General features: G+C 47.3%; 1 protein-coding gene across 4 annotated transcripts in view; it reads left to right on the top strand.

Annotated features, from left to right (window-relative positions):
• The first annotated feature begins 20,545 nt into the window (after positions 1 to 20,545).
• The window catches only part of Fam13b (family with sequence similarity 13 member B), a 48,938-nt gene continuing 46,340 nt past the window's right edge, over positions 20,546 to 23,143 (top strand). For 2 of the 4 annotated variants that reach the window (XM_028886816.2, XM_028886813.2), the window contains exon 1: positions 21,065 to 21,427. The gene's annotated coding sequence lies outside the window, so the exon portion shown is untranslated. Of the gene's footprint in view, positions 20,639 to 21,064; positions 21,428 to 23,143 lie in introns of those variants that run through there. The other 2 variants (XM_037197055.1, XM_028886815.2) reach the window with 2 other exon arrangements.

Here is a 23,143-nt window from a genome sequence, read left to right as displayed (position 1 = left end):
GCCTTTACCAGCTGAGTCATCTTGCTAGGGGTTTACAGCTTTTACCTGGCGGGAAAACGCCAGTCTCCCAAACTGTGTCTCCCTGCCTTCCCGTGGCTTTAATCACATAGCAAAGCTTCTGGAGCATACAATCCTTTGTTCTCCGTCCTGTTGAGTTCGAGTTTTCGTAACAGGAAGACAGGTTTATTGAGTACTTTATTCACCCCCGAGTGCAAGCCATAAACTTGGACTTCTGTTTGATCATGCTTACTTGCTTTTGCACAGATTAGGATGTCTTTTGGCAGTGTTTGTGAAAAAAATGGAGGATGCCGTTTATGAGGATAACTTTTAGAAAATTAGTTGTTAAAACAACAAACAAACAAAAAAACGGAGGCTAGCTTGTGGTGGTGGTGGTCCTGGTGGTGGTAGTGGGGAGGCAGAGCCAGGAGGATCTCTGTGAGTTGAGGCCAGCATGGTCTACAGGGAGAGATTTCCAGGACAGTCAGGGTTACGCAGAGAAACACTCTCAAAAACCAAAACCCTGGACTACAGAGTGAGTTCCAGGAAAGGCGCAAAGCTACACAGAGAAACCCTGTCTCAAAAAACCAAACTAAACCCAAAACTAAAACCAAAACCAAAAACCATATACACACAAAACAAAACACAATCCAAAAGACCAGAGGCTGTTTCTTCCCAATATTTCTCAGATTTTAAAAATTTAGACAGGATCTCAAAGGGCTGAGTGGTGCACACCTTTAATCCCAACACCCAGGAGGCAGAGGTAGGTGCATCTCTGTGAGCTCCAGGCCAGCTGGTCTACAGAGTGCTGAGGACCCTGCCTCAAAGAAATGAAAAACTGGGCTGGATGTGTCGGCCTCGCAGAAGTAGGAGGACTTGTGAGTTCGAGGCCAGCCTGGTCTACACAGTGAGCCCCAGGATAAGCAGAGCTATATAGAGAGAGCCCGCCTCAAAAACAAAGAAACAAACAAACTCAAAACAAACAAAAAATGGGACTGGAGAGATGGCTCAGCGGTTGAGAGCACTTTTTGCTCTTGCAGAGGACCCAGGGTCTAATTCCCAGAACCCACACAGTGACTCACAACCATGTAACTCCAGTCCCAGAGGGTCCCACACTCTCTGGCCTCTGCAGACACTGCTCTTGGTGCACAGATATTCGTGCAAGTCAAACAGTCATACACATACAAATAAAACAATAAGAACGATAAACAATAGACAATAGATCTGCCTGCCTCTGCCTCCCAAGTATTGGAACAAAAGGTGTGGCCACTCCGCTCTGAATTCATTCTCAGAACGGTTTTTTTTTTTTTTTTTGGTAATTCTCTTTTGTCTTGTTCCCTCTGGCAATTCCACTGCAAGTTTAGAAAAAGACTAAGAATTCACTTGCGTCATCCCTTCCTATCTATCCCATATTGTAACAACCTGTTGCAGATGGTTCCTAAATAATTGGTGGGGGGCGGTGGTGGTGGTGGTATGTCGACCTCACAAGGGCCTTTTAGTATAAATAGGTATGCTTATTGAAAAGTGTGAGAGAACGATCTGTTGTTGCCATGGCTACCCATTTTCCTTATATGAAAACCAGAGGCAGCGAGGGAAAGTGGCGTCACGTACACGTACTGTTTGTTCCCGCAGAGGGTTAAAGGCAAGCTTTGCCGGGAGTATTCAGCCAATGGGGGCTTATCCTGATGAGGTAATGCTTTCAGCCTTGGCAGCCCTTCTCCCGGCCTGGTTTTCTACGGGAGGCTGGGAAGGGATGCGTTTTCTGGAGCTTGCAAGTTCTCCTGCAACTTCCTGCTGGCTGCCTGATGCCGGCTCTGGCAGTGCTGGCGTGCCGCGCCGCCGGAAGCAGGCGACCTCTCAGAAGTGGCCTCGCATCCCTTTCTTCAAGTACCAGAGTTCTTCTCAGCAGTGAGGACAGGGTCGCCAGGACAGGGTAGCCTTCTCCGGGCTGAGTCAGACTGCCTCCAAAGTCACCCCCAGCCCTACTCCCCACCCCCACCCCGGACCCCGAGGGGCTTTTCTCCAGCCGTCTGTCCGCTGTGGGTTTCTCTTTGCCCACCTCCCTCCCGTGAAACTGTGTGGTGTTCCTAGATGCAAGAATAGGCGTTCTGGTTGTTTTCTGTTGCTGTTGTCTCCACTGGGGCCTGAACCTTCATGCCTGTCACTACGTGCTCGACCTGAGCTAATGTCAGTAAACTTCGGCCGCTTTCCTTACACTCAAAGGAGCGAGTGGGCATATTCGGCATGGGTGAACTGTCGGGAGTTTTTTGGGGAGAGCAGAGTGCTAACTTTGGTTAAGATCCCCCTTTCCTATCTGAAACCTTTAATTTGATGTTTTTCTTATTTCCCTCATCAGCACTGCTGGCAGTTTGCATGTTTTCATTATTATTGTGTGTGTACATGTGGGCATTGTGTGCACATGGATGGAAAGCGGCTGCTTCCTGAAGCCGGTGATAGAACTAGTTTGAAACAAGGTTGCTGTAAACATCTGTCTGCCTTTCACAAAATGACTTTCTGGGAGCGGAAGGGAATGAAAGTCTACTCCAGGGAAATTGGTTCTTTTTTTGTGACTTGGTTTGACTGCTTTGGGGTAGGAGAATCACTACATTCTCACACATCCATCCATCCATCCATCCATCCACCCATCCATCCATCCATGCATACATACATACACTATAGCACACATGCATCACATACAAATATATGTATGTGATATATATTTATATATGTATGTGATATATTTATATATATATAGACCCACACCACACACACACACACACACACACACACACTACACTGCATACACACATATATACAACACACACCACACACACACACACACACACACACACACACACACACACACACGGCCTCCTATGCCACCTTGGTTTCTTTCCAACTCACCCCACCCACCAACTGGCAGATATCTCGCCCCTCCTAGATTAGATTATCGCAGGAAAACAAAAGACCAGGAAGAAAGGAATGATAAAAGTCATGAATGCTGCGGGAGTTTTCCCAGGGCTCCGGGCTGGATACACAGTCCTACCACCCTTTACTGGATGAGCTGGAGAGCACGCTTGGAAACAGGAACGTACTTTGGAAGCTGGAGGATGGTAAATGGTAGTTGTGAGATACCTGGATCTCCAGAGCCTAGCCCAGGGCCCAACACTCTTTTATTTTATAATTATTGGAAAGTTTTAATTAGATAGAGGTGGAAAGCACAGTTTAGTGTGCTTTCATGTATCCATCAATCAGTTTCAAACAATTTTCAAATTTCTCACACGGGTATCTCTCTAATCTTCCTGGAGGGGGAGAGAATTTAGCCGTTTCTCAGATGTGATTCATATGAGCCTTCTCTTTGAACGACAATGATTAATATGGCAGTTTTTTTTGTATTTTATAGGTTACTAAGATTTCAAGAAACCACAGCAAAGAAACAAAACCAAAACCAAACCCATGTGCTTTTTTTTTTTTCCTTTTCTTTTAGAGGCAGTTTTGCTATGTATCACTGGCTCACTGGCTAGTCTGGCCCAGGGTGACCTTGAACTCACAGCAATTCTTCTGCCTCAGCATCCTGATTGTTGGGATTACAGGTGTGAACCACACACTCAGAGGAGATAAGAACAGTCCTTTCATCCTGAGCTATTTAACGAGAGGATTATACAACAATTACCCTGATTGCCTAAGAAAGAAGAGGCGGAGACTGTGTATTTGTTCTTTACACCTGTGACTGAAAGTTCACCAAGGGGCTGGAGAGGTGACCCCCTTAAGAGCACAGGCTGCTCTTGCAGAGGACCCAGGTTCAGTTCCCAGCACCCACACCAGGCAGCTCATAAAGATTTGTAACTCCAGCTCCAAGAGGGCTCCAGCACACCCCACTACCACGTACACATAATTGAAGATCAAATAAATCCTAAAAACATGTCTCCAAAGACCATATGGCACAGTGTTGTAATTCCAGCTACTTGAGAGGTAAAAGGAGGAGGATTGAAAGTTCAAGGCCAGCTTAGGCAAACAGTGAGATCCTGTCTCAAAAATAAAAAATAAAGCATGTAAGGGGGGGGGGGAGTGGCACTGGATGAAACTCAGTGAACAGTAGCCCAGGACTCCGTCTTAAAGGATTGTAACACAGTTGTGGGAGGAGGTCAGACATCTGAAGCTTGTTTGTCAGCCTCTGGGTCCCCTGCTCTGACTCTGATGCTGACTGAATGGAGCCAAGGTCCCTATGTTTCTCGGTGTTCCCATTTTATTTATCTTTGACCCTTGTCCTGTGGGCTGGTTCTTTATCTTCTGAGGACAGAGATAAAATAGCCAGCTAAGGCTAAGTCTGCCTGAACAGCCTTTTGGGCCGCGTTCAGCTTTGTTCCGGAGAAAGGATCGAAAGGACCGGATGATGGAAAGTCTTCCATTGATATGGATTGAAATGCCAAGTTGCTGGGCTGAGCTGGGTGAGTGCCTTCCCTCTGAGGTCTCTCTGTGAGTAAAAAAGGAAGTTTTGGGAAATGGCAGAGAAAGTGGAACTTTTAGAGTAAAATGACTAGGGTTTGATTAGGCTAGAGGTGGCAGTGCATGTCCATGCTCTAAGCACTTGGGGGGCTGAGGCAGGAGGATTGCAGAGCTCCAGTGCAGTCTGTGCTACATTGCAAGACCCTGTTTTAAAACAGCAAACCCATCTAAGGTGGTGGCTGGCTCACTGCCAAGTGCTCCGTATTCATGATCAAAATGAGGAAACTGAAAGCAGAAAAACAGGCAGCAAGGACGGACGGATGGATGGACAGACGGACGGATGGACAGACAGAGAATTCACTGGGTCACACTGCTGACCCAGAAGCAGATTTGCCCTCACTACAGACACTCGGTACAATGCACGAAGAAGTCATTGCTTCTGCTCCTCAGCCTAACTAGACGACTGTATGCCAGGTGTGGTGGCTGGGAGACTAATGCAGGAGAATCACCGTCAGTTTGATGCCAGCCTGGGCTACATAGTAAGTTCCAGGCCAACCTGACAGGGTGAGATCCTGTCTCAAAAGATAACAAAGAAAAGAAAGAAATCCTATAGAGTATCCACTGTTGGTCAAAGTTCAAGCAAATTTTAAGCGTTCATTTGTTATTGTCTTGATTTCTTTTTCTTTTTAAGATTTATTTTATTTTGAGACAAAGTCTCCTATAGCTCAAGCTGGCCTTAAACTTGTTATATAGCTTAGGATGACCTTGAATTCCTGATCCTCCGGCCTCCTGAGTGTTGGAATTACAGGTGTGTGCTGCCACACCCAGGCTAAGTGTCTGACTTTTCTACCTTGTTTTACCTGGTTGTTAGGGATTTGCTCTATGTATATCTTGTATATGCATGAATATACAAGCGCATCACAGCACTTTCTTCATGGAAAAAACCCGAAACAACTGTAATAGTTGGACACATTTCTGTGGAATATTTGTAAGAAGTAGATGGAAGCCCCGGAGGCAAGCACCTTTAATCCAAGCACTGCAGAGGCAGAGGCCGGCAGATCTCCGAGGATTTGAGCCCAGTCTGGTTCCAGATTAGCCAGGGCTATGTATGTGCATACATACATTGTACAATCTCACAGAACAAAACAACCCACCCCCAAAGAGCAGATGGGATATTAGGGGATACTTTTATTTATTTTTTAAAAATTATGTGTATTTTTAGGCATGATATAGGCATCTAAAAGAATACCCTTCACAAGGTTTACTTTTGTAGGAAAGGGAATAAAATTTAGAGCTGAAAACCTTTTGGTGTGTAAAAACTTCTTCTTCTTTTTCTTCTCCTTCTCCTCCTCCTCCTCCTTCTTCTCCTTCTCCTTTTCCTTCTCCTTCTTCTTCTTCTTCTTTTGTTTTTTTGAAGACAGGGTTTCTCTGTGTAGCTTTGTACCTTTTCCTGGAACTCACTTTGGAGACCAGGCTGGCCTTGAACTCACAGAGATCCACCTGCCTCTGCCTCCTGAGTGCTGGGATTAAGGGCATGTGCCACCACCGCCCGGCATAAAAAATTCTTAGTTTTGTATGTATGCCTAAGTGTATATATGTACATCACATGTGTGCAGGAGCCTGTGGAAGTCAGATGAGGCATCAGGTCTCCTGAAAGTGGAGTTATAGACAGCTGTGAGCAGCCTTGTGGATGCTGGGAACCGAACCTAGGTTCTCTGTAAGAGCAATTAGTACGCACTCTTAACCACTGAGCCATCTGGTCAGCTGTCTTCCTTTGGCTTTTTCAGACAGGGTCTTATTCTGTAACTCAGGTTGACCTCAAACTCATGGCAATTCTCCTGCCTCAGCCTTCCAAATGCTGTTATTCCAGACATGAACTGTAATACAGGGCATCCTTACATAGCCCAGGCTAGTCTGGAGCTTACTATGTAGACCAGGCAGCCCTCAGGTTCGAAGTGACCCTCCCACTTCTACCTGAACGCTGAGAGAACATGTGTGTGCTAATACTCTTGAGTCATGAGAATTTTGTTTTTCGTATGTTGTTATTGTGTGGTGTGTGTGTGTGTGTGTGTGTGTGTGTGTGTGTGTGTGCACCCATGGGCAACCTAGGTACTGTGAACCTAGGGCCTTGTATATACTAAGCAAGTACTTCATACCACTGAGCTACACTCCCACCTCTCATTGCCCATTTTTAATTGTTCTGAATTCCCAATTACTAAAACATGGTCATTGTTTTGTACTTAAACCCAGGAATATGTATTACTTAAAACTTCATTCCATTTATTTATTTATTTAGTGTGGGTATGGGAACATTTGTGCCACTGTGTTTGAATAGAGAACAGAGAACCACTTTTCTCCTGCCATGTGGGTACTGGGATGGGTTGTCGGCCTCGATGGGCAGGCACCTTTACCCACTGGGCCATCTTTCAGGGCCCGTATATTATTTTTGTACTTGAAAAACAATGATGAAGCTGGATCTGGAGGTGCACGCCTTTAATCCCAGCACTCGGGAGGCAGAGGCAGGCAGATCTCTGAGTTTGAGGTCAGCCTGGTTTACAAAGTGAGTTCCAGGAAAGCCAGGGCTACACAGAGAAACCCTGTCTTGAAAAGAAGAAAAGGGGCTCAAGAGATGGCTCAGAGGTTAAGAGCACTGGCTGCTCTTCCAGAGGACCTGGGTTCAATTCCCAGCAACCGCATGGTGCCTCACAACCATCTGTAATGAGATCTGGTGCCCTCTTCTGGTCTGCAGTCATACATGCAGACAGAACACTGTATACATAATAAATACATCTAAAAAAGAAAAGAAGAGGAGGAGGAGAAAAACAGTGATGGTGGAAACTGGACTGTCTCTCTAAGACCCTCTTTAAGTTCTTGCCTAGATCTAGCTTTACAGTTGGGTAAAGCTTGGCGTTTCTTCATCCCAGACGCATGAGAAGAACTCAGGTCTAAGAAGGAAAACTTAAACCACAAAGAACCAGATCACCAGAAGAAGAAAGAGCGAGCAGGGGGAAGCAGGGGGAAGCAGGCCACAGTGGTACAGTTCTTACTGCTCTTGGAAGGCAGAGACAGAAGGGTCAGAGTCCAAGTTGCTCAAGGCCCGCTTGGGCTAAATGAAAACCTGCCAATAAAAAGTAAAGGAAAATGTCCTTGTTATGGTTGTTGGGGCTTGCCTGATAGGGCCACTACATTCAGATGAGGTGTGCTAAAGATGACAGATTCGCCCCCTACCTTCGATGTTACCCCAGGCTCCTGAGGACTCGGAGGAATGGAGCTCTGGCCCCGTCAGTTCTGGCCTCTTCCAATTTGGGCAGTCATTTTCCCGGTGTCCCTTTTGCACACAATAAGCACATTGGTCCTTCTCTAGCTTCTTCTTTTGCAGGAGATTCTGGTTCCCCTCTGTGGTCTCTCTTATCAGTCTCCCTGAGAGCTGCCGCTACTGCTCAGGTCTATCTTTTATTCTGCTTTTCTTCTAGCATCAAGGTTATCATGAAGCTTCTGTTGAACACGCTCCAATAGCTGGGACCTATTCATACCTTCAAACCCTCCTAACCTCTGAAGTTTCTTCCTACTATCTTGGGAGACTATGTAACAAAAGCAATATTTGGTTGCTCACTGTTTTTTTTGGCACATCTGGGTCTACAGGCATGAACACCTGGGAAGCCTCGAAGAGGCTCTCAGGAACCACAGACGATCCCTGGGGCTCTTGTATTACCTCACTCACCTAAGATAGATCGGTAGCTTTTCTAGCAGCTGCCTTCATTCATTCTAAAAGGTCCCGGCAAAAATTGCCCAGAGCATCCTTAATGGCTCAGTGTTGGGGTCCTAGTCAGGCTGGGCAGAAGTTCCTCTGTAGGCGGATTTTTTGTACCATCAGCTAGCTTCTAAATAGCCACACAGAGACTTATTAATTATAAATGCTCAGCCAATAGCTTAGGCTTGTTTCTAACTAGCTCTTATAACTTAAATTAACCCCTATTTTTTGTCTATGTACTACTATGTGGCTTGGTACCTTTTATCAGCACAGCAAATTCATCTTTTCTCCACATCTCCTTTCACCCTGCCCCTTTCCATCCAAGAGAGCTCTCTCCCTACCCACAAGTCCTGCCTAACCTCTTCTTGCCTAGCTATTGGCCATTTAGCTATTTATTTATTTATTTATTTATTTTTAGCTATTTATTAAACCATTGAGAGCAACACATCTTCACAGTGTACAAAAAGATTGTTCTACAACACCTCTCTATCTGGCAGTGACTCCAGCTGTCCTGACCAGACTCTCTAGCCAGATTCTGTCTGCTCCTCAGTCATGAAGAGGATGATCAGGAGATGTTGGCAATCATCCTAGGTTGGCTGGTGGGTGTTAAGGTGTGTCTTGAGGAGGCTAATGAGAGCCTGAGGGTTTTTTAGAGAATGGTGGGTTCTGAGTTTTTCAGTTATACAGATCATTGATTGAAAAGGAGATATCAAAGAAGGTACAAACTATGAAAGGAAAAGAATGAGAACTACAGGGCTTGGACCCACAGGTGTGTGTGTGTGTGTGTGTGTGTGTGTGTGTGTGTGTGTATTCTCCTATAGGCAGAATGGGGGAATTAACCCTGTCCCAGGGAAATTTGTCCCAGAGCTCTTAGCCAGAGCCACTCCATTTGTGTGGAGGGGAGAGGGGCCCGAGATACTATCTGCCCTTCAGTGTAGCCATGAGAATTATTTCCTGGAGGGGGCAGCTTCCTCCAGTGGGACAAAGAGAACAGGCAGAGGTTTAGGTTTCTCTGGGTAGCCTGGCCAAAACAAGAGGATTCAGGTCCCCAGGGAGAGGGCACAGGTTTTAAGTCAAGGGGGTGGATCTTGCACCAGAGAAAGCCATTGGCCACTGTAGGGACATTGGTCAGGGTGGCCAGAGTCTCCAGTCACCATGTTCCAGACAGCCTGAACTATCTGGGGATCCAGAGATACATCACTGGGCCACTCAACTACCAAAGAGGCTAATCTATTTCACAGAAGGTCCGGAGTTTCCCAGACGCGATACAGAGACGGCGTCAACTTCCTTGCAGTGTTTTAACATATACTTCAGTGGTGTCTTCGGACTACCACTTCCCTCTTAGTCAGGGTGCTATTGCTGTGAAGAGACACCGTGACCACAGCAACTCTTATAAAGGAAAACATTTAATTGGAGCTGGCTTACAGTTTCAGAGGTTTAGCCCATTATTGTTATGGTGGAAAGCATGATGGTGTGCAGGCAGACATGGTGCTGGAGAGGTAGCTGAGAGTTCTCCATCTGGATCCACAGGCAGCAGGAAGAGATACACTGGCCAGACTTGAGGATCTAGGACCTCAAAGCCCACCCCAGTGACACACTTCCTCCAACAAGGCCACACCTGCTAATGGCGCCACTCCTTAGTGACCAAACATTCAAACACGTGAGTCTATGGGGGCATTTCTATTCAGACCACCACACCCTCCCATCGCAACTCCCTTCCAGCCAACAGGATTGACAAACACACAGAGACACAGAGACAGGCAACAAGAAAGGCAACCAGGGGTGGTCACCACACAGACTTAAACCAGGGCTTCCAGGGACATCTCACGCATACCTGGACACCGTGTTCAGCCTTTCCTAAGTGTACTTTCCAGGAGGTGCCATAAACACACTCATCTCTGAAGGAGACAGAGTCAGGCGACTTTCTGTAATTTCCCTTAGGGTGGAGGCTCGGGAGCTCAGGAGTAGAGGAGGGAGAAGTTCCTGGGGCTCTGGAATGTCTCAGGGTGCACACTCCTAGGAACTGTCCTTTCTCCATGCTGTTGGCTCAGAGGTGGTCTGAGACCCCCGGTGTCTCGGTGTCTTAGTCTCTGGGGATCTTGCTGGCACCTCCAGAATACTGCAAGGTCATCTCAACTGGAGAATATACACTCTTTTTTTTTTTTTGACAGGGTTTCTCTGTGTAGCTTTGGATCCTGTCCTGGATCTAGCTCTGTAGACCAAGCTGGCCTCGAACTCACAGAGATCTACATTCTTCTGCCTCCTGAGTGCTGGAATTAAAGTCATGCATCACCACCACTTCAGGCAAGAACATACACTCTTAAAGCCAAATAAAAAGTCTTTATCGCTGGCTAGCAGCTGCATGAAAATCTTGCCCAAATCATAAAGCGCTGGTCCTCACAAAGGTCTTTTATGCACAAAACTCACATCCTGGTTGACACACTTCAGTAAGCAAGAACAATTAGGAAGAAGCAGAACTACAGAAACCAAAAAGCAAGGTTAGTACATTAAGGGCCTTCCTGGATCCTGGAACTATGGACCGGGCCTTTAATTGGCTAGGTCTTTGTTCCATTTTGGCAGGTTTTGGCATACCTGATGTGCTGGGTTTGAAGGTCAGAATGGTGCCTCTAACATGATGTCAGTTGTGCTGAGGTCTGAGGACCTGTTACAAATCCACAGAACTGTAAGATACCAGAACATTCTGCCACTTGGTGAGGTCACCTCTTCCTGTAGGTTGTACTTTAGCATCACAGCATTCATCTAGCAAACAGGGATGCTGGGCAAAGCGAATGGGAATGAGGCTTTATTTGCTTGTTTGTGAGTTAATTCAGCTCTTTGAATTAAATGGAGTTGGATTTCGGGTGAAGCAACTCCCAGGTCTGGACAAAGGACTTTCCCCATCCCCTTGGTTCTCTTGGCAGCTTCTGGGAAAGTGTCTAACAATTAGAGGTACATAATTCTGATCTCCAGTACAGGTGAGCAAAGTAAGGCTAGAGAGGGGGCTGTGTTGGGACACATAGCCAGCTCTGGAAGACACCAGGTGAATGTAGGTTACTCAAGAGGAAGTCAAAGTCTTAGGCATAATCACAATGTATTCACAACAGGCAAGAACCATGTCCTGAAGGCTAGAGTTCAAATGCAGAGTTTACCGCTGTTCCCAGCATTTAGCAGCAGGGCTGGCATATCATAAGTGCTCAGTAAATATTGTTTACTGCATGGATACTCCAGGAGAAAGAAACAATAAAGAAAACAAGAAACAGCTGGGCGGTGGTGGCACACGCCTTTAATTCCAGCACTCGGGAAGCAGAGCCAGGTGAATCTCTGAATTAGAGGCCAGCCTGGGCTACCAAGTGAGTTCCAGGAAAGGTACAAAGCTACATAGAGAAACCCTGTCTTCAAAAACAAAAACAAAAACAAAAAAACAAACAAAAAACAAGAAACAAAGAGCAAAACCTTCCTATAAAGGCCCAGCTGGTAGCAAACCCCTTTAATCCCAGAACTCTGGTAGTAGAGGCAGGTGGTTCTCTGTGAGTTCTGGGCCAGCCAAGGCTACATATTGAGACCCTGTCTGAAACACACACACATTAAAACAAATAAATATAAAAATACCAATACCCCCTTACTATAAAGCAACACTATATATGGGTGCATTCTCTTCCTTTTAGGGTTTTTTTTTGGGGGGGGGGCTTGAAGCAGGGTCTCATGTAGCCCAGGTTGGCTCTGAACTTGCTGTGTATCAAACGCTGTCCTTGAACTCCTGATCCTCCTTGCTCTATTCTCAAATGCTGGTATTACAGGCCTGGGCCCCCACACTAGACTCTTTCTTTCTCTGAGACAGGGCCTCACCATGTAGACTTGCTGGCCTAGAACTCATTGTGTAGACCAGTTGACCTTGAACTCCTAAGAGTTCCACCTGCCTCTGTCTCCTGAGTGCTGAGATTAAAAGCGTGTGCCACCACCCCTGACTGACACTCTTATGAGTTCGGTGAGTGTTTTCACAGTAGGGGTCTTCAGCTCCACCCTTGCAGTAGGACGGCAGTGAGCATTTGGCTATCAGTTTGCTACAGGCAGGGCGCCGATGAGAGATGGATGAAAAGGAGTCCAGATGGTCAGATTCCAGACCTCAGGGCCTCTGAGGAAGAGAAGGGCTCTGCAGAACGGTAACACCATTTCAGGCGAAGAAGGCAGACAAAGTTTTATTGTTTTGTGAAGGTCACAATCTGAGCCTCTATAAACTTTGTTTCCCCTCCATGGATACAAGGAGAAGGAGAAAAAGAAAGGAACATCTATTCACTGGTATTCATTTAACTTATTTATTTCTAACAATGTTGTTAGATTGTAGAAAATAGATGATCATGGGCATTTCATCAAGAAGCCAAAGCAAATTTGTCGGCAGCAAATACTCACATTATTGTCATACAAAGAATTCCAAATTATTAGGCTCAAACTGTGGACTTAGCAAAGATGAGCATTACTGTTGATTGTTCCAGCGCCTCCAACTTGATGCGGCTGGCACCAGGGCTCTAGGAGTGAATATAGCCGCCGGAATCCACATTGTGTTGACTTTGGTCCTATTCCATAGCCTATTTCAGAGGGATGTATGATGAAGCCTTTTCAGGGCAGAGATCACTAATACTCTTCCCTGGCACTTCATAATTAGTTGCTCAGGAAATATGTATCAGGACGCAAATGACACAAAGGTTACCCTGGGTTGCTAAGAGCCAAACAGTGTCTGCCTTTATTTTGGGTGCTGGCGTGGGATTTGTACACTCTGGAACAGTCCCTTCTCTTTGCAGCTAGTAATGTTGTTTTGTGTTTATGAGGAATACACATTCTTGCACTGGTACAATGGTCCTGGGCAAAGTGGCACAGACAGACTTCTTGTGCATCCCTCGGAAGAGGCAGCAAGGTTACTCTCTAACGGTGAGTGCTCCTCCTTCATTGGAAGACTAGTTTTGATGGGTTCTTAGTCTTGCGAGCTAAGTGTGATGGACTGGCATGGCCTTCCACTGCTCTTGGAGAATCAGAGCTGACAGTCTCCTTTCCCATTTGGGAACGCCTCCATCCTTTCCCCAGACTGCTTGTTTTCACATCCGTATCTAGAGCCTTGCCTTGTTCTACAAGCAGGCAGTGTAACCACTAATTAGGGAAGATCATTTTTTTTCTTTTTCTCTTCTCCTTTCTTTTCCTCCATTTCTTTCTCTTGCCTCCCCCCTCCTCCCCACATCCCCAGACAGGGTCTTTCTAGGTAGGAAGGCTAGGTTTGAACTCACTTTGGATCCCAGGCTTGCAGTGGTTCTCCTTTCTCAGGTTCCTGAGCCCTGGGATCAAAAGTGCCTATCACCATGTCTAGCAAGAAGAAATGTCTTTGAGGTTCAGTAGATTTTAACAATAATACCAAGAAACAAGGTGTAGTCCAAGAGTTTGGGGGTTCTTGGTTTTCATTTGAAAGCAAATTGACTAGGGATAGGGTATACAGGATACAGTTCTGGGTTGATCCCCAGAATAAAATAGGACCAGGTATGGTGATGAACACGTTTAACCCCAGCACGGCAGAGAGAGAGAGACAGAGGGGCAGAGGGGCGGGGGGTAGAGGGGCAGAGAGAGAGAGAGACAGAGAGAGAGAGAGAGAGAGAGAGAGAGAGAGAGAGAGAGAGAGAGAGAGGCAGAGAGGCAGAGAGGCAGAGAGGCAGAGAGGCAGAGAGGCAAAAGGATCTCTGTGAGTTCAAGGCCAGCCTGGTCTACATAGCGAGCTCCAGGACAGCCCTGACTACATAGCCATGACTTCTACACCTATATATAGGTTAAGCATTCATAAGAAAAAAGAAGAATCTTTTGGGACATGACTGTCAAGCTTATCGAACTGTATTACACCAGAAGCTATAATCTCAGCCAAGGGAGATGGCTTACCTGGCAAAACTACTCAGGGTCAAGTGTGTGAACCCCAGGACCCATAGTTTAGAAGGAAAGAACTGATTCCCGCAAGTCGTCTCTGACCTCCACACAGGTGTGTGCCTCCACCCCCAAGTAAATCAGAGTAAAAGAAGTTACAGTCCTCACTGTGGAGCAGCCTGTGCTGTGTACGAGATTCAGCAGCACCCTTGGTAGTTACTTCTGGGTCTGCTCCATGTTTATCTCCCAACTACATATCTGTACACTGCCTCCAAATGTCCTGGCTGAGAACTGTTGTTTAATTAAAGCATTTATGTATTTTGCATGTGCTTGGGAAGGGGGTCGGTGTGCTGTGGCGTGAGCGTGAAGGTCAGAGGACAACCTCGTAAGGTCGTTCTCTCCTTCCACCTTTACATGGGTTCTGGGGATTGAACTCGGGTCACAAGGCTTGTATGGAAGCATCTTGACAGCTGGTGAACTACTGTTTTAAAGGAAGTACCAAGACATGACAACTCTCCCAGGGGCACCCTTTTTAGAAATTCTAGACAACAGCAGGACTATGACACTAACTATAGTTAGTTAAAAGGTTAAGTAAGAACTGCCGAGGATTTCTTTGGGGACTGTGGCAGTATGCGGCCATCTTACCAGAGGCAGGCATCTATCTGCCTCTCACCTCCAGCAGGTGACAGGGGCCCTCCGGGGACCACTCAGTACTTGCCGTGTTTTTCTTGCAGTTAGAGGGCATGGTGGGCTTGTGTCTGACTCCCAGGGCTGACAGTTATCCTGACAGCAGAGCAGAGGAATGCTGAATCCCAGCTAAGGTGGGACTGCCCTCCCATGTTTGGGTAAGTTCAGGTGAGCTTCCCGTGGTCTCAGTGAAGGCTGTACAGAGATACCGCGGTCCGACACATTTGCAACAGCAGCAAGTTTGTCCAGACACTGTACAGCTGTCATACTAACGTCAGTCATATTAACTCTACAAACACTTTACTGCCACCTGCAGGAAAACCAAAGTAACACACACACACACACACACACACACACACACACACCATGGAGGACTGATTTTGTACAATGATAAGGGTTGGTCCAGGACCTTACATCTTATCCGATAGGGCAGGCCCCCACAAAGATGAACAGTCTTCAACAAGTGGCTGAAGGAGAAAGTAAAACTTTTGCTAATACAGCGATTCTGCTCAGATCAAGGGAATTGGGGGTGAGAAATGATGTGAAAGGCAGGTGGTGCTGGCCTCTGAAGTTATAAAAATGTCCATCAGGAAAAGTCAGCTTTAAAGGTCTAAGCCCGGGGAGTATTAACTGATCACATGAAGAAAGACCTTTTCTGCTCCTTTCTTTCTTCCCTCCCCTCCCTGTGGCTCTTGCTAGTGAGGTGCGGGAGGAGGAGGAGGACTCAGAGGCTTAGAGGCTGTGTTGTTGGGAATCAGCAAGCCTGCTGGGAAAATCTTCACCTTTGGTGATTCAGCTATCACAGGACCTTCTAGTCTTAAGGGAATCACAAAACTCATGGATCTTCCTTGGGTTTTTCAATTAGGTGGGTGATCTATTGCCACTGTACAAATTGAAAGGGATGGCAAAAGAAAGTTTTTTTTTGTTTGTTTGTTTTTTGTTTTTCGAGACAGGGTTTCTCTGTGTAGCTTTGCACCTTTCCTGGAACTCACTTGGTAGCCCCAGGCTGGCCTCGAACTCTCAGAGATCCGCCTGGCTCTGCCTCCCGAGTGCTGGGATTAAAGGGGTGCGCCACCACCGCCCGGCTTAAAAGAAAGTTTTTTAAATGAAAGAAAAATGTCACTGTGTGTGCATGTGATGTCAGAGGACAATTTTGGGGAGTCAGTTCTTTCTTGTCCCTTCCACTTTGTTGCTTCTGCTGTTCTGCCACACCAGGTTAGCTGGCCCCTGAGCTTCTAGGCAATTCTCTGTCTCCATCTCTCATCTCGATATAGCAGTGTTGGGATTACAGATGTACCCAGCTGTCTGTGGGCTGTGGGGACCGACGCAGGGTCTCAGGCTTATGCAGCACATGATTTTTACCCGCAGAGGCGTCTCCATGGCTAGTCTTTTTGTTGTTTGTTTGGTTTGGTTCTGTGAGACAAGGTGCCCTAAGTAGTTCCGGGTTGTCTGTAAACTCACAGTGATCCTCAGGTCTCTGCCTCCCATTGGGATTATAGGCCTGTGCTACTACTTCTGATTAAATTTTTAGTTTAAAAATTATAGCCCACAAGCTTTGCATACTGAACACTCTATATTATTAAGATCCAGAATTCAGCTGGGCGGTGGTGGCGCACCCCTTTAATCCCAGCACTCAGGAGGCAGAGGCAGGTGGATAGCTATGAGTTCCAGGCCAGCCTGGTCTATAGAGCAAGTTCCAGGACAGCTAGGGCTGTTACACAGAGAAACCCTGTCTCGAAAAAACCAAAACCAAAACCAAAACCACACCAAAACCAAGATCCAGGACTTTTCTTCTTAGGCAGGTCCCTGAATATCCCGAGGGAAGATGTTCAGTGAATCAAGTCATAGTTATTTGAAAACCTGTACTTTAATACTGGGATACCTAGAGGTGAGGGGGGGGGGTTCCCATCTTGGGCTTCACACAAAGCATACTATAGCCGGTTATGCCAAGAGGGGCCTGTGGAAGTGGGGGCCAGGAGGACTTTCTGCTCTCTTAGGCATTACTCATGACTTTTGCTTGCTTATGATTAAGCTTTTGAAGCAGTCATACTTCCCCTATTTTCCAACCATGGACTCACACACACAAAAAAGTAAAATAAGGTAAAGGCTTTATTTAGAATGTTTAATCTGGTGGAATTCTTTTCTTAAAAACACCTTTACATTTATTTATTTATCTACTTAACGTGTGGGTCTATACCACAGTGTGGACAGAGGTCAGAGGACAGGCTGGGGAGCTTTCTCTCTCCTGTGTGGGCCTTGGGTATCAGACTCAGGCCTGGAAGCAAGAGCCTTTACCTGCTGGGCCATCTTTCAATTTTAACAGTTTCATAGGCGTGTGAAATTTTCCAAATTTTTCAAATCCTCTAAGAATTAGGAAATGTCTCACAGAAATTAACATGGGTATATTCCCAGAAACCATTATTTGAAGAAAATGTTGTAAAAGCTGAAAATATGTTGCCTTTATCAATAGCTCCTTTAAACAATTATTAGTTCCCTTAAGAATTTCATACACTGTATTTTTTTTTTTTTTTTTTTTTTTTTTTTTTGTTTTTTGAGACAGGGTTTCTCTGTGTAGCTTTGTGCCTTTCCTGGATCTCGCTTTGGAGACCAGGCTGGCCTCAAACTCACAGAGATCTGCCTGGCTCTGCCTCCCGAGTGCTGGGATTAAAGGCGTGCGGCACCACCGCCCGGCAGAATTTCATACACTGTATTTTGATCTTATTTACCCTTGCCTTCATTCCATCCAGATCCCAGTTCCTTCTCTACCCACCTAACCTTGTGTCCTCTTTTTTTCTCCACCTTTTTTTTTTCAAGACAGGGTTTCTCTGTGTAGCCCTGGCTGTCCTGAACTCGCTCTGTAGACCAGGCTGGCCTTGAACTCACAGATCTACCTGCCTCTGCCTCCCCAGTGCAGGGATAAAAGGTGTGCACCACCACCACCCAGTGTGTCCTCTTTTTAAAAATTATATATATATATATATATATATATATATATATATATATATATATATATAACATATTTAATTTAAAATGTAAAAGTTATATATATATAATATATATATATATATATACATACACACACACACACACACCTTAGAAAGCTGTAAAATTCTAGGAGAAAAGATGATACAGTGTTGTTTACATAGGCAAAAATGTCTGTATGCATGCATTAGCGGTATTAATTGATGAGGTGCTTTTACATCTTCCAGGATTTTTGTCTGACAGGTTCCACAGACGAACACTGAAGGGAAATAATTAATGTCAACAATGCACCTTGCTTCCAGATGGAGAGCTAGCTGTTGTGTTTGAGTTCTCAATACCCTTTGCTACACACACACACACACACACACACACACACACACACACACATTGAGATGGGGTTTCGTTCTATATCCCTAGCTGCCCTGGAACTCACTATGCAGACAGACCAGGCTGTCCTAGAATTCAAGAGATTGTCTGCCTTTGCCTCTAGCAAAACCTAAAGTACCCTGTATTCCAAAGCAGTCTCTCATTCAAGACCAGGCCCGACTCTGCTTCTGATATGGGATGAGATCTGTCAATTTCAGGGTGGTATGGTCACAGACTTGCTGGCCTTTTTTGATTCTGGTTCTCATGTTGTCCAGGCTACCCTCAAAATCACAATACAGCTGAGGATGATCTTGAACTTCTGATCCCCCAGCCTCCACCTAAGGAGGGTGGGCATGGGCTCTCTTAAGTCAGCTAGTAAAACGTCTTTCTCATTTCCAAAATGAGACAAACCACATTTAAAGAAAGATACAAGGTTAAATGTAAACTTCATCTTGATTGAGCTACTATGAAAAAGGCTTTAGTCATCAGTTTGGCAGAATCATTTTTTACATGTGTGTGTGAGTGTGTGTGTGTGTGTGTGTGTGTGTGTGTGTGTGTGTATAAACGTGTACAGAAGCACACGTGTGGAAGTCAGAAAACAGTTTGCATGAGTCAGTTTTCTCCTTCCAGCAGGTAGGCCCTCGGCAGCAGCACCTCACCTGCTGCGTCCGCCATCTTTGCTGGCCTAGTTTGGCAGATTTGGAAACTTAAATTTCACTTGCTCAGGTTTAATTAGGCTTTGAGGAACTAAATGGATAGAACAACTTCAGAATTCAATGGAAGCTAATTTATTTATAAATCACACTGAGAATGGACTGAGACCGTACAGCTAGATGACCAGTCTTCACGGTGTACCCTGGACAATCCCATTTCACTGGGGATGCTGAGACAGGCAGACCCCCAAGCGTTCCAGGTCAGCCTGGGCTACACAGTGGACACTCTGCCTCACAAACAAAACCGTTTTTTTGTTTGTTTGTTTGTTTTTGGCGATGGGGGGGTGGGGGCGGGGGTACTGAGGATTAAGCTGCTAAAGTGATTGTCCACTGACCTATAGCCCAAAGCTTTGAATTAGGGTTTGGGCCCTGATATTGGGGTATATGATCCTGGTCATCAGTACCAGTTAACCCTTTTCTGGACAGAGTGGGAGTCCCACTGCATATATGAACATTCGTGTGCATGCACACTCACACAAATACTTTAAAGGTTTTATTTTTAAGTATATGTGTGTTTCTGTGTTTGGTTATGTACCTGTGAGTGTAGGTGCCTAAGAAGAGGGGGCCAGATCCCTTGGAGCTGGAGTTAGAGGCAGTTGTGAGCTCCCTAACATGGGTGCTGTGAACCAAACTCGGTTCTTCTAGAAGAGCAGAAAAAACTTTAGAGCAGTGGTTCCCAACATGTGGGTTGTGACCCCTTTGGGGTTGAATGGCCCTTTCACAGGGGTTGCATATCAGATATTTACAGTATGATTCATAACAGTAGCAAAATGACAGCTATGAAGTAGCAACAAAAATAATTTTATGGTTGGGAATCACCACACAAGGAACTGAAGTAAGGGGGTCACACATGAGGAAGGTTGAGAAGCCCTGCTCTAGGGCTCTCTCTTCAGCTCTGCTATATCCTCACTCAGGTTCTGTGGTTCTAGACTTCTTGTGGACCCCGCCCTTCAGTTATGACAGCATCACCTGGGCATGAGACCTTTAGGTCACAGGTGATTTCAGTCTCTCTGATGAAGTTTGGGAGCCACTTTGGTCTCTGTAATATTTACAGAGAGATCGTTGCATAGGGTGACTTTTTATTTTTATCTTTGTGGGTTTTTGAGACAAGGTAGTCCAGGTTACCTTAAACTCATTAAGTAGCCTAGGTTGGCCTTGAACTCCCAATCCTCCAGCCTTTACCCCGAAAATGCTGGGATCGCAGGCCTGGGGTACCACATCTGGCTGATTACTTTTCATAAATCTTGTGCCAAGGTCTGTGAATTTTTTTTTTTTTTTAACGTTTTCCAGGTTACTGACTTCTGACAAAGGCAGGTAGGTAGGGGATTGCGGTGGTTTGTTTTTATTATTTTTGCTGTCTTTTGAGGTAGCTCAGGGTGGTTTTGCTCTTGTTATACAGTCCAGGCTGGCCTCCAACTGGAGGTGACCCTCCGGCCTCAGCTTCCAGAGTGCTGAGATTAGAGAGGGATGCCACCACACCCCTGCGGTGGTTTATATTTTATTGAAACGACTATAGTTCACCTTGCCAAACAGGACGTTTTTCTCAATGGAAGTCGTCAAAGCCCTTAACAGACGAGATCGCCTTAGTCACATGATTAAGGGTGTGAGGGAGCTGCAAGCTTGGTCTACGTGGGCACCTAAGCAAGGTGCCGGGCAAGGTCACAATGCTTGGCTCGTAACTCCTGTCTTCCTGCCCTGTAGCTCTGGTTTAGTACCAGAAGTTCTCTGCGAGCAAGTGGCCTGTTGACTTCCATATCCCGAGCCCTCCCGGCCCCAGGCTCGGTTTTCTCTCTGGAGTCTCTAGGTCAGGTACTTAGGTAGAGCGGGGTAGGGGTGGGATGGGGAGGAAGGGGCGAGGCCGAGCCCCAGGAACCCCTCCTCCGGCCCAGATCGCAGGCAGTAAGCGATAACACTTGGGCCGCTTCCTGGGGTGGTTTTGGAGATGCTCACCGCCGGGGCTTCCCGAACCTTCCGCGGGGCTGGCTTGGGACGCAGCCCCGCGGAGACCGGGTGCCCGCCCTTCAGTTCCCCTCTCCGTGCCTCCCAAGTCCTCCTCCGAGTCGAGGACAAACCCCCGCGACACACGCCACCGGGCCGCCATCCTCCCTGCGGCTCGCGCCTGGCCGCCGACCAAGGCGCCCACAAGTGGGCGGGCCGGAGGCGCCGCAGTCCGGCGCCGAATCGGGGTTGACCGGGGCGCCGCCAGCTCGCCCCGCCCCCCCGCGTCACTTCCGGCCCGGCCGCTCGCCCTCCACCCTGCTCCCCTCCCGCTCGCCGTTAGGGAGGCTCTGCGCCTCAGCCTCCACCGCCGCCGCCTCCGCCGCCTCCGCCGCTCCCGTCCTCCCCCATCTCTCTCTCTCTCTCTCTCTCTCTCTCTCCGCGTCCGCCGCCGCCGCCGCCCGGGGTCTCCGGGGGTCGCTACCGGGCTGGCCCCGCGCCACCGCCGTCGCTGCAGCCTCGCGCTCGAGGCCGCCTCGGGAGGAGACCCGCCGGCCGCCGTGCCACTTCGGGCCTCCGTTCTCGCCTTGTCGACGTCGCCCAGGGTTCTGGAGAAGCGGCCAAGGCCGGGGGACGGGGCTTCGCGGTTCCAACGGTGGGTTAAACGGGCGGGTGCCGGGCCGTGCGCATGCGCGGCTGGCCCTTCTCTCTCCCCCCCCCTCCCCTCCTCCCTCCGCGGCCGCCCCGCAACCCCGGGTCCCCACCCGGCGGTGGCCGCTGGGCTCTGCGGTTCGGGGTCGGGGAGACGGAGGCACGGCCCCGGTGGACTTTCGGTCGAGGAGGGGGGGGTCTCCTTTTCTGCTGGGAAGAGGAGGAGGAAGAGGCGGTGGCCCCGGCCGTCGGGGGGTGTGGCAGCCTTGGGGTTCCAGCCGCTGCAGTGCGCGCAAGCCGGGGTGCGCCTCGCCGCGGAGCCTCCTCGCCTGCCCACCTCTGTCTGCACCCCACTTCCTTCAAGCTGGGCAGAGGAGGGGGTGCGGGGGGGGAGGCTGCGGAAAGTGGTTTATTCCGGGCTCCACTGCGCCCTTTTTTTTTTTTTTTTTTAAGGTCACGTGAGATGAGTGGTTGCTGACTTCCTTAAGTCGCTCAGAGAATACAGCCAAAATTGGGCTGTTGGTGCTCGGGGACCTCATCGAGAACGCCCTCAAGCCAGAGCCGGGCTCGAAGGGGTCCCCTGTGCAGGGCGTCGAGTTTCAGATGGGGCGCCTGGCTAGACAAGAAGTGGAACCACTTGGCACACTCGCCTAGTGGGAATGGTTAAACTCTCTTTGTTTGTAATCAATTAAACCCAAACTGACTTCGAAAAAGTGTTGCATAATTTCATCCGGTTTCCTCTTCGGCCTTCTGGTCAGCTTGGAGGAAGGCAGACTGAAAATGGCAACCACAGCTACAGTATATTTGGCTGTTTAACATTAGCCGTGGCGTGCAAGTCTGTAGGAGATAGGGAAGGATAGTTTTGAATATTAACTTTGTGTGCTTGGGTTAGTGTGAAGTTGTGCCTTCAATCCCCCCCCACCCCCTTTTGTAACCCCGAAGTACATCTTTGGCCTGGGTTTTCACAAGTACGGTGCACTTAGTAAATACCTGTTTTGGTCATTATTTGCCTTTTAGGTTCCCTCCCTTTATCTTTTTAAATTAGGATATTTTCTCGGTATCTGTAACACTGCTGAAGTTCCTGCCGAATGGAGAAGGGCCTATCTTAGTGACATTATTTTTCGTTGGATACAGTAACTTCCATTGTAGTTTTTTTTTTTTTTTTTTTTTATTAAAATGTTTTAGGATAGGAAGTGGCAGAATTAGTGATTTACAGTATTTCCCCACCAATAAAACTGCAGTTCTCTTTTAAGACAGGGTCTCAGGTAACCCTGATTGGCCTCCACCTCCTTATCTAGCTGAGGAATAATGACCTCCAACTCCTGCCCCCTGCCCCTTCCCAAGTGTTGGGATCAAAAGCACACACCTCGCTAGGCTGCAAATGCTTAAAAAAATGATCGTGCGTGTGTGCTTGTATCGTGGCGCACATTGCAGGTCAGGACAACTTTCGGTTCTCTCTACCGTGGGGGTGGGTTCTGGGATGGAACTCCGGTCATCAGGCTTGGTGGCAAGTGCCTTTACCCCTCAAGTCTTCTCTCCAGTCTTCAAATTATTTTCAAAGCATCATAGTAAATATATACCTAAAATTTGTCATTTCACAGTTGACATACAATTTTATGTTTTTTGAGATGGTCTCTATGTATCCCTGGCTGGCCTCACTCAAAAAATCTTACCGAAGCTTCCCAAGTGTTGGGATTACATTACAGGTGGACACCACTAT

This window comes from Peromyscus leucopus, chromosome 19 (genome assembly GCF_004664715.2).
Source record: "Peromyscus leucopus breed LL Stock chromosome 19, UCI_PerLeu_2.1, whole genome shotgun sequence".
Taxonomy (NCBI): domain Eukaryota; kingdom Metazoa; phylum Chordata; class Mammalia; order Rodentia; family Cricetidae; genus Peromyscus; species Peromyscus leucopus.
Note: the sequence above shows the minus strand (reverse complement) of the source record. Positions and strands in the feature narration are given on the sequence as shown.